At 43.6% G+C, this 15,423-nt stretch overlaps 1 pseudogene; it reads right to left on the bottom strand.

Moving 5' to 3' along the window:
* Window positions 1-1,958: 1,958 nt before the first annotated feature.
* LOC142111587 (calcium-binding protein 2 pseudogene) lies at window positions 1,959-13,729 on the bottom strand (annotated as a pseudogene).
* Between the last annotated feature and the right edge of the window lie 1,694 nt (window positions 13,730-15,423).

The following is a 15,423-nucleotide window of genomic DNA, read 5'->3' as shown; positions in this document are numbered from 1 at the left end:
GTGCACCTGCAAATGTGTTCTTCGCTGAAGTGCAATTAAAAGGCACAAAATGTGTCCAATTACTTAAAGGACAAGACCAGATCTGCCAGCTCAGAGCTGGTCCAAGAAAAGTCCTTTTATGGATTTGTAAAAGGGCGTGTCCCTTCGCACAGTGAGGAACGTCCCTAAAACTGCACTCTTTCCAATCCATTATTTGCACTGCTCTGCAAAATTAGGTACACAGATACATCTAATCCATACTATGCAAGACTTCACTCCATCCAAACCTTCACATCAGCTGGTGCAAAATTTTGCACTATACGCAAACTCATACTTGCCAACTTAAGGATCCCAGAAGAGAGGTCAAGTGGCAAGAACATGCTGTGTCATTGTGGCCCCTTCCCCAGGGTTATATGCTGTGATCATGTCATCACACCTTGCGGCGGTTACAGGAGGGAGGTTGAGGGCAGAATTAAGGCCCCCACTTCATAAAGGAAGCGGGTGGAATCCAGGGGAAAGGCCTGCTCTGCCGGGGGTCTGGGAGAACAACCAAATTCATAAGTCTCCTGGACTTGGACAAACTCTTCCATCTTGCTCTGTACTCTAATGCACTTTGGCAGCATCTAGATGCAGTAGTGCAGATCAAGCTGCCCATAAGCCATTTTGTACTGTGCCCACCAGTCTTCACACACTCATTGTGATCAGCAGTGACAACAAACTTACTGCACCCAGCAGTGCCAATATGAACATTGGCCTCATTTATGGGTTAGGAGTCACAGCACATACTGCCAATAAAGCTGCTATGGAACAACACTGTTTCTTTAGGCATACTCACACCCTGGTTCTATTTATGTGAATAGTTCTCCTTTGTGTAAAAGATTTTCAGCAAAATCTACTCAATAAACCAGATTCTATTCTTAACTGCCCAATAGGAGGTGGTATAGATTGTAGGCATAGGAGAGCTGACCAAGGTTTCAAAATAATGGCAGAATATCCTCAAGTAAATTTTAAATGTATATCCAATGGGTGGAAATCTTGGGACACATCCCCCAGATATGGTAGAAATGATCTCGTTCATCACAATCTTTATTGTATTTCCAGTAGGGCAGTTAAAGAGTTTACCTAGCATAGACTCTCTCTTCAACCCCCAGGCTTAGTAGTTAACATTTGTTTAAGAAATGGCTTTTGGTGTCACAAAACAGAGAGCCATAGAAGGTCTCTCAGAAGCAAAAGGATATTGAACCTGCATACGTTCTTCAGTGGTAGCAGGAATTAATGGATTTTGAAAAGGTGGTGCCAGATGCACAGGGTTAAATGTCCTAATATGTTCTCTTTACAATTACTGTTCCTGAAGTATATGTCAATCCTGTTACAAAAATAAATTAGATCATGAAGACTCGAATGAATGTACTAGCTTTTTAATTAATCTATAAGACACTCAGAGAGTCAAGAGAGCAATAATAATTTTTAGTATTAATATTATCATTGTTTATATAGTGCTGATGATATTATGCACAGCACTGTACCGAGAACTCACTCACATCAGCCCCTGCCCCGTTGGAGCTTACAGTTGAAATTTCCTGCATCACACACACTCAGAGCCAATCAACCTTTGGTGTGTTTTTGGACAATGCGACAAAACCCATGCAAATTAAAATGTGGATATTTAAACCTCTTCATAGGTTCATATATAGGTTCCTAGGTCATCTCCTTGGAGTTTGGCTACATCACAAAGTAACTGCATTTCAGGGCCCCAAAGCTGACCAAAACAAGGCAGCATATAACTAAGAGAGCAGCTCTGAGACATATTCAGGGATCAATGTGTAAGAAATAAAGTAGGTTGGAATGCAAAATCAGAGGTTTTTTTTTTTTTTTTGAATAATGTAAATTTATTCTGTATGATGTATTGATTTAGTAAAATATTAATGAAAGACACAGGTCTCTTCTACAGGACTACACCATTTTGTCACGCCAGGTCTTCAGCGAGACATCATACGTACAAACTCCTCAAAATCTACAAGTCCGTCCCCATTCACATCAACGTCTCTAAGTATTTCATCAACTTCACGGGGACCAAGCTGTTGACCAAGGAGTTTTCTCATCGCCTCCTGCAGTTCTCGTGTACTGATCCGTCCATCACTATTTGAATCAAACTCTTTGAAGGCATCTCTTAGCTCCTTTACTCCAATCATATCAGCTGTTTCTGCCAGAAGTTTAGGTCCCATCAATTCAACAAAGTCCTCAAAGTCAACTTTACCTCTGATTTTCTGGGAGAGTTCAATGAGCTCCATCTCCGTAGGCATATAACCCATGGTCCTCATGCACTCGCCCAGTTCCTTGTATCCGATGAAGCCATCCTTGTCTCGATCAAACTCTCTAAATGCTTCTCTTAACTCTTCTATTTCCTCTGGTCTCAGCTCTCTCACAAAATCAGAGTTTTTACTGGTACAAGAAAGCCTGTTGTTCAGGAACTGATGAATAATGCAAGATTACACAGTGAAAGGTGATAATGTCAGCAGGGATGCACATGACTGGTTGCATTCACAAGGTACATATATCTATAAAGTAGAGATGTTCACTGACCCCCGTGTTCTGGTTTTGGATCTGGATTAACTTCGTGTTTTGGTTTTGGCAAATCCGCCCTTGTGTTTTGGATTTGTTTTTTTTTTTTGTAAAATTGCTAAAATATGCTCAAATCACATAGTTTTGCTCTTTTTTGTTCCTACATTATTATTAACCTCAATAACACTAATTTCAAGTAATTTCCAGTAAATTTTGACCACCTCACAGGTCACAATATTATTTTCATACACTTTCGGACAAATACTACAGTGACCTGGCTGGATGCTAAGCGATCAATCAATTACTTAAACACACAGCAGTTCCTAGCACATCTAGGAAACATTGGCATGCAGCAGTGGCAGAAAATAAAAGTGGTGCAAGATGGAATTGTCCTTGGGTCATGAAACCAGTTATGGTTCATTTAATCGCTGCACCCATTCCTTGGATAACTGTGGTAATTTTACAGCTAATACAAGGCGACAAGTGCTGAACCCCTCTCCCCCCCCCCCCATGATGCGTGCTTTTATCAGACCCAGACCAACCCAGGGTGCCAGACAATGCACTAAAATGAGCCATTGTAATTCCCAGCAAAAAGCAAGTTCATCACTGAACTACGAATCCGCCCCAATTTCCACAAATTTATAATATAGTTAGGTACATTCAGGGGCGGATCTAGATTTTTTTTTTACCCAGGGCGATTTAGGGGCGGCGATTTAGTCCCCGCCCCCTTTTTGAAAACTCTTGCTGCCGAAGGCTGCACACTATGTGCAGGTCCGTTCGGCAGAGACAGGCAGGGAGAGTGTGCTGCCCGGCTGCTCTGATTGTGTTTAACACAAACAGACGTTGTTTTTTGTTAATAAAACTGTTGTCTTTATACTGTTCAAAAAAAATTAAAATAATCCTCCACCATTCTTTGGATGTTGATAGTTGATAATAGGTCTAGGTAGAGTTACAGCAGAGGTGTCCCTAATTCTGGTGAATTCTTTTACAGTAGACAAGACCAGGGGGTAAATGTATCAAGCTGAGAGTTTTTCGGCGGGTTTGAAAAACCAATCAGATTGTAGCTATCATTTATTTAGTACATTCTACAAAATGATAGCTAGAATCTGATTGGTTGCTAGGCAACATCTCCACTTTTCAAACTCGCTGAAAAACTCTCCGCTTGATACATTTACCCCCAGATGTGAAAATGTTGTGCTGAGTCATCTGCATCATCAATGGGTGTCTAAGATTTTTGCTAAGCACACAACAGTATATAGCACATGTAGGTAACATTGGCACACAGCAGTAGCTGAAATTTAAAGTGGTGCAAGATGGAATTGTCCTTGGGCCCTCCCACCCACCGTTATGTTGGATCTTTAAAAGAACATGCACACTTTAACAAACCAAGCACTGCAACCATAAAAGTGCCACTCCTTGTAGCTGTACTGTTTGGTTTGTTTGGGTCTCCGCAAAACAAGGTAACAATGAGCATAAGACACCTAAGGTAACAGTGCTGTTAATGAACTCTACTGTGGCAAGATGTTGTTGTCATCATCCTCAGCCTCATCCTCACCCTCATCAGTTTGTACATTATCCTCACACATTATTAATTCATTACCGCTGGAATCCACCATTACAGAAGTCTCAGTATTTTGATGTAATTGGCGGGAACGGCCTTCCTTGTGGAACTTAAAGTTCATTTTTATGAACATCATCTTTTCCACATATTAAGGCAGTAGCCTCCTATGCTGATCGCTGACAAGGTTCCTGGCTGTGCTGAAAACTCTTTCCGAGTACACATTGGAGGGTGGGCAGCTTAGGCAGTGCAAAGCGAGTTGGTACATAGGTCTCCAAATTCTCTTTTTTTCCTCCCAGTATGTAAAGGGACTGTCTGATGTGTCTATTTCTATGCTGTCATGAAAATAATCCTCCACCATCCTTTGGATGTTGATAGTAGGATCAGGTGGAGTTACGCCAGAGGTGTCACATTTTTTGTCAATTCTTTCAGACCAGACCAGATGTCAAAATTTTGTGCCGAATCATCTGCATCATCCCTGGGACTCTTGGGAAAGCTAAGTTTTTTCCTAGCAACAGTTGAGTGAGAAACTGAAGGAGGAGACATTGTTCTGTCATGTAACACTTGAGCTGTCATCTTGCTCACCAGGAGCTTCTTGTATCTCTTCAGATCTGGGTCAGTTGGAAACAAAGAGAAGACATAGCTCTTAAACCGAGGATCAAGCACAGTCGCCAAATTGTAGTGATCCGATTTCAAGAGTTTGATAACTCTTGGATCCATGCAAAGTGAATAAAGTACTTGATCTACAAGTCTGAAATACTTGGCGTAATTGCTTTGTTTCATCTTCTCCTTTCGTTTCTCAAGCTGCTTTTCCAAAAGTCTAATTAAGGGGATCACTTGACCCAAGCTAGCAGTGTCTGAACTCCGATCGCTACTGAGGATATTGATGAGGACGGTGTTGTGGGGGTAGATTGCAGGCATCGGGATGTATGTGAGAGAAGGGACCTGTCACGGGCACTAGGAGTCTTTACCCAGGATATCACCAGATGATGTTCTTACCAGAGTAATATAGCTGGTACTATGGTCCTCTGGTAGCAAGGTGACAACAGAACAGGAGAATCAGCAGATGGTGAGAGAATGCTCAATGAAAGTCTATGACTAGCAGCAACTGGTAATGACTTAGATGTATGAACACGAGGAACCAGATGGACAAGTAAACTTGAGGAGAGTCAGTGGTCTGCGTACAGCAAGTTGTACCACTGCTATGGTGAGGAGGAATGTCCAGGAGTAGAGAGGAGGTGGTGAAAGTCAGTGGTCTGCGTATAGCAAGTTGTACCACTGTCTATAGTGAAGGAAAGGGTTCCAGGTGCAAGTAGGTAACGGGGAAGTCAGTGGTCTGCGTACAGCAAGTTGTACCACTGCTTATGTGAGAGGATACTTGAAACTGGTGCCAATGGGAAACAGGAGTCAGTGGTCTGCGTTCAGCAAGTTGTACCACTGCTATATATATGTGAGGAGGGACACGAGGAGATGAATGGAATACAGAGGATACACGGGGAGCACACGGAACTTGATCCCACGATGATAACCACAATACAATAATAACTGAAAAGCGCTGCTTGAAGTATGCAAAGTCACTATAGAGATCCAGGTAATAGGAAACAAAGTCAATAGTAACAATAGCTTCAGTAGATGGAAGACTCCGGAGATGAACACAACACAGTCCAGACGGATATGCAACACAATAGCAAAGTCAATGGAAAGTATGCATACCGCGGTTCAGGAGAGCAGGCTGTCAAGGAGCAGTGCAGGGATACCTGAGCGGCTGAACGCCGGCAGGAGGAGAGACCACTGGAGGATGGAAGCGGTAATCAGGTTGGTGCAGTGCACGAAAGGTAACCGGTAATCAATGGAGCAATACTCAGGAAGCAGTAGTAAGTAAAACTGGAAACATGATGAACACGGGAGAGTTGAGGCTGTCTAGTATCCGGCAGTAGTAGCGGAGGCAGCGGAGGGGAGACACACTGAACACAGGAGAGTAGAGGCGGTCTGGAATCCGGCAGAAGTAGCGAAGACAGCGAAGGGGAGACATGCTGAACACAGGAGAGTAGAGACGGTCTGGAATCCGGCAGCAGTAGCAGATAGGAATCTGTGGAGAGCTGACACGATGAACACAGGAGAGTGGAGACCGTCTGGAACCCGGCAGTAGTAACGGAGGCAGCGGACACCAGACACGCTGAACACAGGAGAGTTGAGGCGGTCTGGAATCCGGCAGCAGTAGCAGATAGGAATCAGCTGAGTGCAGACACGATGAACACAGGAGAGTTGAAGTGGTCAGGAAACCACAATCGTAGTAGACAGGAATCAGCTGGAGCTGAATAAACGAGGAAACGGGAACACCTTCAGAGGCTCATGGGGAATGAGACTCCAAGATCAGGCAACTAGGTAATGATCACAGGTGGTTTAAATAGGGAGGGTTGCTTGATCATCCAATTAATTAAAAGCAACAGGTACTGAAGGTTTCATAAGGGCTGCACATGCGCAGACCCTCAGGATGGCGGACGGCCACGGTTCCTGAACACAGGAGAAATGGCACTCACAGTCCGGTGAGTGACAGTACCCCCCCTTTTAAAGGTGGGCACAGAACACATGGAACCGGGTTTGTCCGGAAACTTGGAATAAAACTTCTTAAGAAGAGCTGGAGCATTGAGATCTTCTGCTTTAATCCATGAACGCTCTTCAGGACCAAAGCCCTTCCAATGAACGAGGAAACGAAGAACTCCTCGCAAAATTTTTGCATCTAATATGTGAGTAATCTCAAAGTCCTCCTCTTGATGAGCTTGAACTGGCCGAGGTGCTGAAGGAGGGACCGAGAAACGGTTGATGATAAGAGGTTTGAGCAAAGACACATGGAAGGCATTGGAAATACGAAGGTTCTTAGGTAGTAGAAGTTTGAAACAAACTGGATTTATCACTTGAATGATCCTATATGGACCAATAAAACGAGGAGCGAACTTCATAGATGGGACCTTCAAACGAATATTTTTGGATGATAACCATACACGATCTCCGATTTTAAGTGGTGGAATAGCCCGTCTCTTTTTATCTGCAAAAGACTTATATCTGGCAGATGTCTTCTTTAAACAGGTTTTGACCTGAGACGAAATATTTTTGAAGGTCTGACAAACAGTCTCTACAGCAGGAACTTGGGTGGGAGGGAGGGCAGGAAATTCCGGAAAAGACGGATGGTGGCCGTAAACCACAAAGAATGGAGTTTTAGAAGATGATTCATGATACATGTTGTTGTGAGCGAATTCAGCCCATGGAAGCAAATCTACCCAGTTGTCTTGTTTGGCTGAAGAGAACATCCTTATAAAAGTCTCAAGATCTTGATTGACCCTTTCGGTTTGTCCGTTTGATTGAGGATGGTAGGAGGATGAAAGTGATAATCGGATACCCAAGGTCTTACAGAGGGCCCGCCAGAATCTGGAAACGAACTGCACTCCTCTATCTGAAACAATCTCGGAAGAACATCCATGAATACGGAAGATTTCTTTGATGAAATAATCAGCCAGAGTAGATGTAGAAGGTAAACCGTTCAAAGGAACGAAATGTGCCATCTTCGAAAATCTATCCACCACTACCCAAATAGTATTGCACTTTTTACTAGGAGGAAGATCAGCAACAAAGTCCATACTAATATGGGTCCACGGCTTGGAAGGAATGGGTAGTGGTTGAAGCAAACCCGCTGGAGTTCTGCGGGGAGTCTTAAACTGGGAACACAATTCACAAGCAGCCACAAAATCTTTGACATCTCTCCTTATAGAAGGCCACCAGTAACTTCGAGAAAGAATTTCAAAAGTCTTGCGTTCACCAGAATGTCCAGAAAAACGAGAAGAGTGAAACCATGAAAGGATTTTCTTCCTAAGAGCAGGAGGCACGAGGGTTCTCCCAAATGGTAGCACCTTAGTGGAAGAAGCAGCCAGAGAAACACATTTGGGGTCTAATATAGAGTGGTTAGGACCATCTTCAACGTCTGAGGACGTCACAAAGGCTCGAGATAGGGCGTCTGCTTTTTTATTCTTTACAGCTGGTTTGAAGGTTATGATTAGTTCAAAACGAGAAAAGAAAAGAGACCATCTTGCTTGACGAGGATTCAAACATTGAGCAGACTGTAAATATGACAAATTTTTATGATCAGTAAAAATTGTCACAGGATGACGAGCTCCTTCCAACAAATATCTCCATTCCTCTAATGCTACTTTTATAGCCATCAACTCCTTGTCCCCGATGGTATAATTCTTCTCTGCAGGCAGAAGACCCCGAGAGTAAAAGGCACAAGGATGGAATTTTTGTTGCTCCGATCTTTGGGAGAGAATGGCTCCTAAGCCAACATTAGAGGCATCTACCTCTAGGAAAAAGGGAAGTGTCACATCAGGCTGTCGAAGAACAGGAGCGGAGGAGAAGGACTCTTTGAGAAACTGGAAAGCTTGGAGGGCCTCAGAGGACCATTGTTTAGTATTGAAGCGTCTATAGTAATTGGCAAAACCTAAAAAACGCTGAATTGCACGAAGAGTAGTTGGCTGAGGCCAATGTAATACAGCATTCACCTTTTCTGGATCCATCTGAAGACCAACTCCGGAGACAATATATCCCAGAAATGGAATCTGGGACAACTCGAATGAACATTTTTCTAACTTGCAGAATAATGAATTTTTTCGGAGTCTGGAAAGGACCTCTACCACATGTTGATGATGAGAAGGCAGGTCCTGAGAAAAGATTAATATGTCGTCCAGATAGACGACGACACAAACATATAACAAGTCCCGGAAGATCTCATTAATGAAACCCTGGAAAACAGCGGGGGCGTTACATAACCCGAAGGGCATTACTAAATATTCATAATGCCCGTCTCTGGTGTTGAAAGCTGTCTTCCATTCGTCACCGGACCGGATTCGAATTAAATTATAGGCACCACGAAGATCCAACTTGGTAAAGATCCGGGCTCCCTTGATACGATCAAATAACTCAGTAATTAATGGAATGGGATACCGATTTTTGATAGTTATGGCGTTAAGTCCACGGAAATCTATGCAAGGATGTAATGACCCATCCTTCTTTTTTACGAAGAAAAAACCTGCTCCAGCAGGAGAGGTAGAAGGTCGAATAAATCCTCGCTGGAGATTCTCTTTGATGTACTCAGATGTGGCTTGAGTTTCAGGTAACGAAAGTGGATACACACGACCCCTGGGAGGAGTCTTGCCAGGTTGAAGATCAATCGAACAGTCCCACGAACGATGAGGAGGAAGGCGTTCAGACTGAAGTTTATCAAATACATTGGCAAAAGAAGCATACTGAGGAGGAAGTCCCGGTGAACAAGGTGAAATGGAGGATTGCTGTATCTTGAGAGGAACGACTTGAGAGAGGCAACGATGATGACACTCAGACCCCCAAGACGTAACTTGAGGAGTGTGCCAGTCAATCTGGGGAGAATGACGTTGAAGCCATGGAAGGCATAATACAATCGGACTGGTAGTAACAGGAAGAATTAAAAATGAAATTTCCTCCTGGTGTAATACACCAATTTGAAGGGTTACTGGAGACGTACTCTGGGTGATGAGACCATTAATAATGCGTGATCCATCGATAGCAGTCACAGTAATTGGTATTTTCAAAGTAATCACTGGTAGGGACCATTGATTCACGAGGGATTTAGAAATAAAATTCCCTGCAGCTCCAGAGTCAATAAGTGCTTGGGACATGAAAGATTTGGTAGCAAAGGAAACAGTAACATCAAAAGCACAAACTTTTAATTTAGTAGAACATGGAGAGGACTCCAGGGACCCTAACTTCACCTCTCCAGAACTGGTTAGGGCCTGGCATTTCCCGATTTTTTTAGGGCATGAATTGAGCATATGAGTAGCATCAACACAATAGATACAAAGTCTATTTTTTACTCTTCGGTCCCTCTCCTCTGAAGTTAATTTGGAGCGACCTATCTCCATAGGTACTACCGGAGATGAAACTTGGCGAACCTGAGGACTTGAGCGAAGAGGTGCTTGAGATGAAGTTGTTTTTTCAGACTCTCTTTCACGAAATCTCATGTCTACACGATGAGAAAGAGAAATCAAATCTTCTAGAGAAGTAGGTAATTCTTGAGTAGTCAGTGCATCTTTAATTTTATCAGAAAGCCCCTGCCAGAAGGCGGCAATTAAAGCTTCAGTGTTCCACTGAAGTTTAGAGGCTAATATCCGAAATTGAATGATGTACTGGGCTACAGTACGAGAACCCTGACGTAGACGGAGGATGCTGGATGCAGTGGAAATAACACGACCAGGTTCATCAAATACACTTCAAAACGTGGAAATAAATTTGGCACTATCTTGTAATAATGGATCATTTCTTTCCCACAGAGGGGAAGCCCATGCGAGAGCTTGTCCGGAAAACAAAGAAATGAGATAGGCCACTCTGGAACGATGAGTAGAGAAATTGTGAGGTTGAAGCTCAAAATGAACTGAGCATTGATTTAGAAAACCCCTGCATGTTTTGGGGTCTCCATCATATTTTGAAGGAGTAGGCAGGTGTAGCGTGGAAGCAGTAGACACCTGGGATGGCACTGGGGAAACGGATGAAGGCACAGGAGCATCAACAGTAGCTGTGATATTTTGCGCAGAAGTTCCTTGGGAGGCTAACGCCTGGCAACATTGCAGCAATTGTTGTTAGCGAACATCCTGTTGTTCAATACGGGTAACCAGATACTGCAGCATCTCTTTAGCTGTAGGTTCCGATCCTGGGTCTGTCATGGCCTGATCTTACTGTCACGGGCACTAGGAGTCTTTACCCAGGATATCACCAGATGATGTTCTTACCAGAGTAATATAGCTGGTACTATGGTCCTCTGGTAGCAGGGTGACAACGGAACAGGAGAATCAGCAGATGGTGAGAGAATGCTCAATGAAAGTCTATGACTAGCAGCAACTGGTAATGACTTAGATGTATGAACACGAGGAACCAGATGGACAAGTAAACTTGAGGAGAGTCAGTGGTCTGCGTACAGCAAGTTGTACCACTGCTATGGTGAGGAGGAATGTCCAGGAGTAGAGAGGAGGTGGTGAAAGTCAGTGGTCTGCGTATAGCAAGTTGTACCACTGTCTATAGTGAAGGAATGGGTTCCAGGTGCAAGTAGGTAACGGGGAAGTCAGTGGTCTGCGTACAGCAAGTTGTACCACTGCTTATGTTAGAGGATACTTGAAACTGGTGCCAATGGGAAACAGGAGTCAGTGGTCTGCATTCAGCAAGTTGTACCACTGCTATATATATGTGAGGAGGGACACGAAGAGATGAATGGAATACAGAGGATACACGGGAGCACACGGAACTTGATCCCACGATGATAACCACAATACAATAATAACTGACAAGCGCTGCTTGAAGTATGCAAATTTACTATAGAGATCCAGGTAATAGGAAACAAAGTCAATAGTAACAATAGCTTCAGTAGATGGAAGACTCGGAGATGAACAAAAACACAGTCCAGACGGATATGCAACACAATAGCAAAGTCAATGGAAAGTATGCATACCGCGGTTCAGGAGAGCAGGCTGTCAAGGAGCAGTGCAGGGATACCTGAACGGCTGAACGCCGGCAGGAGGAGAGACCACTGGAGGATGGAAGCGGTAATCAGGTTGGTGCAGCGCACGAAAGGTAACCGGTAATCAACGGAGCAATACTCAAGAAGCAGTAGTAAGTAAAACTGGAAACATGATGAACACGGGAGAGTTGAGGCTGTCTGGTATCCGGCAGTAGTAGCGGAGGCAGCTGAGGGGAGACACGCTGAACACAGGAGAGTAGAGGCGGTCTGGAATCCGGCAGAAGTAGCGAAGACAGCGAAGGGGAGACATGCTGAACACAGGAGAGTAGAGACGGTCTGGAATCCGGCAGCAGTAGCAGATAGGAATCTGTGGAGAGCTGACACGATGAACACAGGAGAGTTGAGACGGTCTGGAACCCGGCAGTAGTAACGGAGGCAGCGGACACCAGACACGCTGAACACAGGAGAGTTGAGGCGGTCTGGAATCCGGCAGCAGTAGCAGATAGGAATCAGCTGAGTGCAGACACGATGAACACAGGAGAGTTGAAGTGGTCAGGAAACCACAATCGTAGTAGACAGGAATCAGCTGGAGCTGAATACACGAGGAAACACAGGAACACCTTCAGAGGCTCATAGGGAATGAGACTCCAAGATCAGGCAACTAGGTAATGATCACAGGTGGTTTAAATAGGGAGGGTTGCCTGATCATCCAATTAATTAAAAGCAACAGGTACTGAAGGTTTCATAAGGGCTGCACATGCGCAGACCCTCAGGATGGCGGACGGCCACGGTTCCTGAACACAGGAGAAATGGCACTCACAGTCCGGTGAGTGACAGGACTTAGCTGATGATGGACTGCTTGTTGTTATTTTTTAGCATAAGTTTCTGATTTTCCCAACAGCTTGCCATGAACTCGCTTCAAATGGCATAACATGGATGAGGTCCCTAGATGGTTAAGGTCCCTACCTCTACTGACTGTGGCTTTACAAACGCTACAAATAACTAGACAACTATTGTCAGGATTTGGGTAAAAATAATTCCTGACATTAGAGGTGGATTTTTCGGTGTTATGGCCAGGCATGACAATGGCCTTCTTATCACATGCAAGAACTGCTTCTACTGGTGCAGGACTTACACAAACAACATCATCCTCATCAACATCCTCATTAGCGCCCTCGTCAGCTACATAAATATCCCCATCATGTTGCAATTTCAAAGTGGCATCCTCAATTTGTGTTTCGCCTGATACACTCCAGGTGCTCCGGTTTCCTCCCACATTCCAAAAACATACTGGTAGGTTAATTGGCTGCTAACAAATTGACCCTGGTCTCTCCCTGTCTGTCTGTGTTTGTGTGTTAGGAAATTTAGACTGTAAGCCCCAATGGGGGCAGGGACTGATGTGAGTGAGTTCTCTGTACAGCGCTGCGGAATTACTGGCGCTATATAAATAAATGGTGACGATGATGATACTGTTAGGATTTTTAACCCATTCTCTATGCATGTTGCTGTGATCTATCGCCCTTCTGGAAACCCAACAACAATTTCTTGAACACTTCTCTGCATGGCTCCCTCACTTCTTATCTTTTGACATCCCCCCCATCATCATGGGTAATTTCAACATCCCTATTGCTAATCCACATTGCAATGCTGCTTCAAAACTGCTCTCTCTAATCTCCTCACTTGACCTCTCCCAGTGGATTGAATCAGCTACTCATCAGGATGGCCACTGTCTCGATCTTGTTTTCTCTAGACTATGCTCAGTTTCTAATTTTCTTAACACTCCTTTCCCCCTCTCAGATCATCATCATCATCCTCATTTATTTATATAACGCCACATCACCTTATTAGTTACTCGCTCCCTCCCAGTTCTTTAACCTCCCTGCTGTCAAACTCTTCCAAGCCTCCTCATACCCGCAGGAATATTAACTCTATTGATTTGTAACAGTTTTCCACCTCTTTCCAACACCTTCTCTCCCCAATTTCTACATTCTCCTCCCCTAATATGGCAGTTCTTCATTTTCACCAAACCCTAGCAACTGCCCTTTATCAAGTGGCTCCAGCGACACTTCATACTCCACGTAAACTTCGTTGTCAACCATGGCACACTAAAGTAACACAAAATTTACAAAATCTTTCTTGTAAATCTTGTACCTGTAATGATTTCAGCGAACATACTGCTATCTACCACTCCTATCGAAGTGCTCTGGACACTGCTAAACAAGCATACCTCCAATCTCCCATCTATTCCTTAGGCTTCTAACCCCAAACGCCTTTTTAACATATTTAAATATCTTCTCAATCCTCCCACCGACTAACATCAGTGCCCAGGATCTTGTCTCCTATTTTAAAGACAAGATTAAAAGGATTAGACTAGAAATGGTGTCATCTCCTCCTGACTAGCAATCGGCTCAATTCCTTCCCAGCACCCTCTGACACTATCTCTTCGTTTGATCCCACAAATGAAGAGGAAGTTTCTACTCTTTTCTCATCTTGCTACTCTACCTCCTGGCCTCTTGGTCCCATACCCTAACAAATTGGTAGATCCCTGTCTTCTGTGCTCATTCCACCTCTAACTAAAATCTGTAATCTATCTCTCTCTACTGATATCTTTCCATCACTATTCAAGCACGCAGTGATTACTCCTATTCTATAAAAACAAAATTCTTACCCAAACTCTCTCTCAATTTACCGCCCCATCTCTCAGCTTCCATGCCCCTCCAACTTCTCGAGTGAATTGTCTACACTCGCCTCACACGTTTCCTTTCTGCAAACAACCTATAGGATCCTCTTCAATCAGGCTTTCGCTCTCAACACTTCACAGAGACTGCACTGACCAAGGTTCTCAATGATCTGATCACAGCTAAAGCTAAATGTGATTACTCTCTTCTAATTCTCCTGGATCTCTCTGCTGCATTCGACACTGTTGACCACTCTCTCCTCATACAGACACTACAATCCCTAGGTCTTCAAGACACTGTCCTATCCTGGTTCTCATCCTACCTATCTAATCACTCTTTCAGTGTTAACTTCTCTGGAACAACCTCCACTCCGCTTCCTTTATCAGAAGGAGTTCCAGAAGGCTCAGTCCTAGGTCCTCTGCTATTCTCTATCTACACCACTTCTCTAGAAAAACTATTAAGCTCCTTTTGATTTCAGTATTATCTCTATGTGAATGATACACAAATTTATCTATCCTCTCCTGATTTCTCACCATCTGTGTTGTCTCGCGTTACTGACTGTCATTCTGCCATTTCATCTTGATGTCCTCTCGCCAACTCAAACTCAATCTTTCAAAAACAGAATTAATAATATTCCCATTCAATAGAAGCTTCCTGCCTGACATTTCTATTTCTGTTGATAACATGACCATAAATCCCACCCCGCAAGCTCGTTGCCTAGGTGTGATCATTGACTCACAACTATCCTTTGTTTCCCACATAAACTCTATATTTATATAATGCTGTATACATCTAAAAAAACCATTTCCAGAATACGTACATATCTCACACAAGACACTGCAAAACCTTTAATTCATGCACTCATCATCTTGCATCGACTATTGTATCTTCCCTCCTTATTGATCTTCCCAAAATCAAACTGGAGCCCCTACAATCTATTTTGCACGCAGTGGCTAGATTGATTTTCCTTGCAAATCATTTTACATCTGCTGAGTCACTCTGTCAGTCTCTACATTGGTTGCCTGTTTTTCAACGAACCCAACATAAAATTCTTCTACTAACATACAAGGTCATTGTCACAATAATGAGTAGAGGATGCCACTGATTGATATTGA

The sequence above is a fragment of the Mixophyes fleayi genome, chromosome 1, assembly GCF_038048845.1.
Source record: "Mixophyes fleayi isolate aMixFle1 chromosome 1, aMixFle1.hap1, whole genome shotgun sequence".
In the NCBI taxonomy this organism is placed as follows: Eukaryota; Metazoa; Chordata; class Amphibia; order Anura; family Limnodynastidae; genus Mixophyes; species Mixophyes fleayi.
This window is presented reverse-complemented; position numbering and strand designations above follow the sequence as displayed.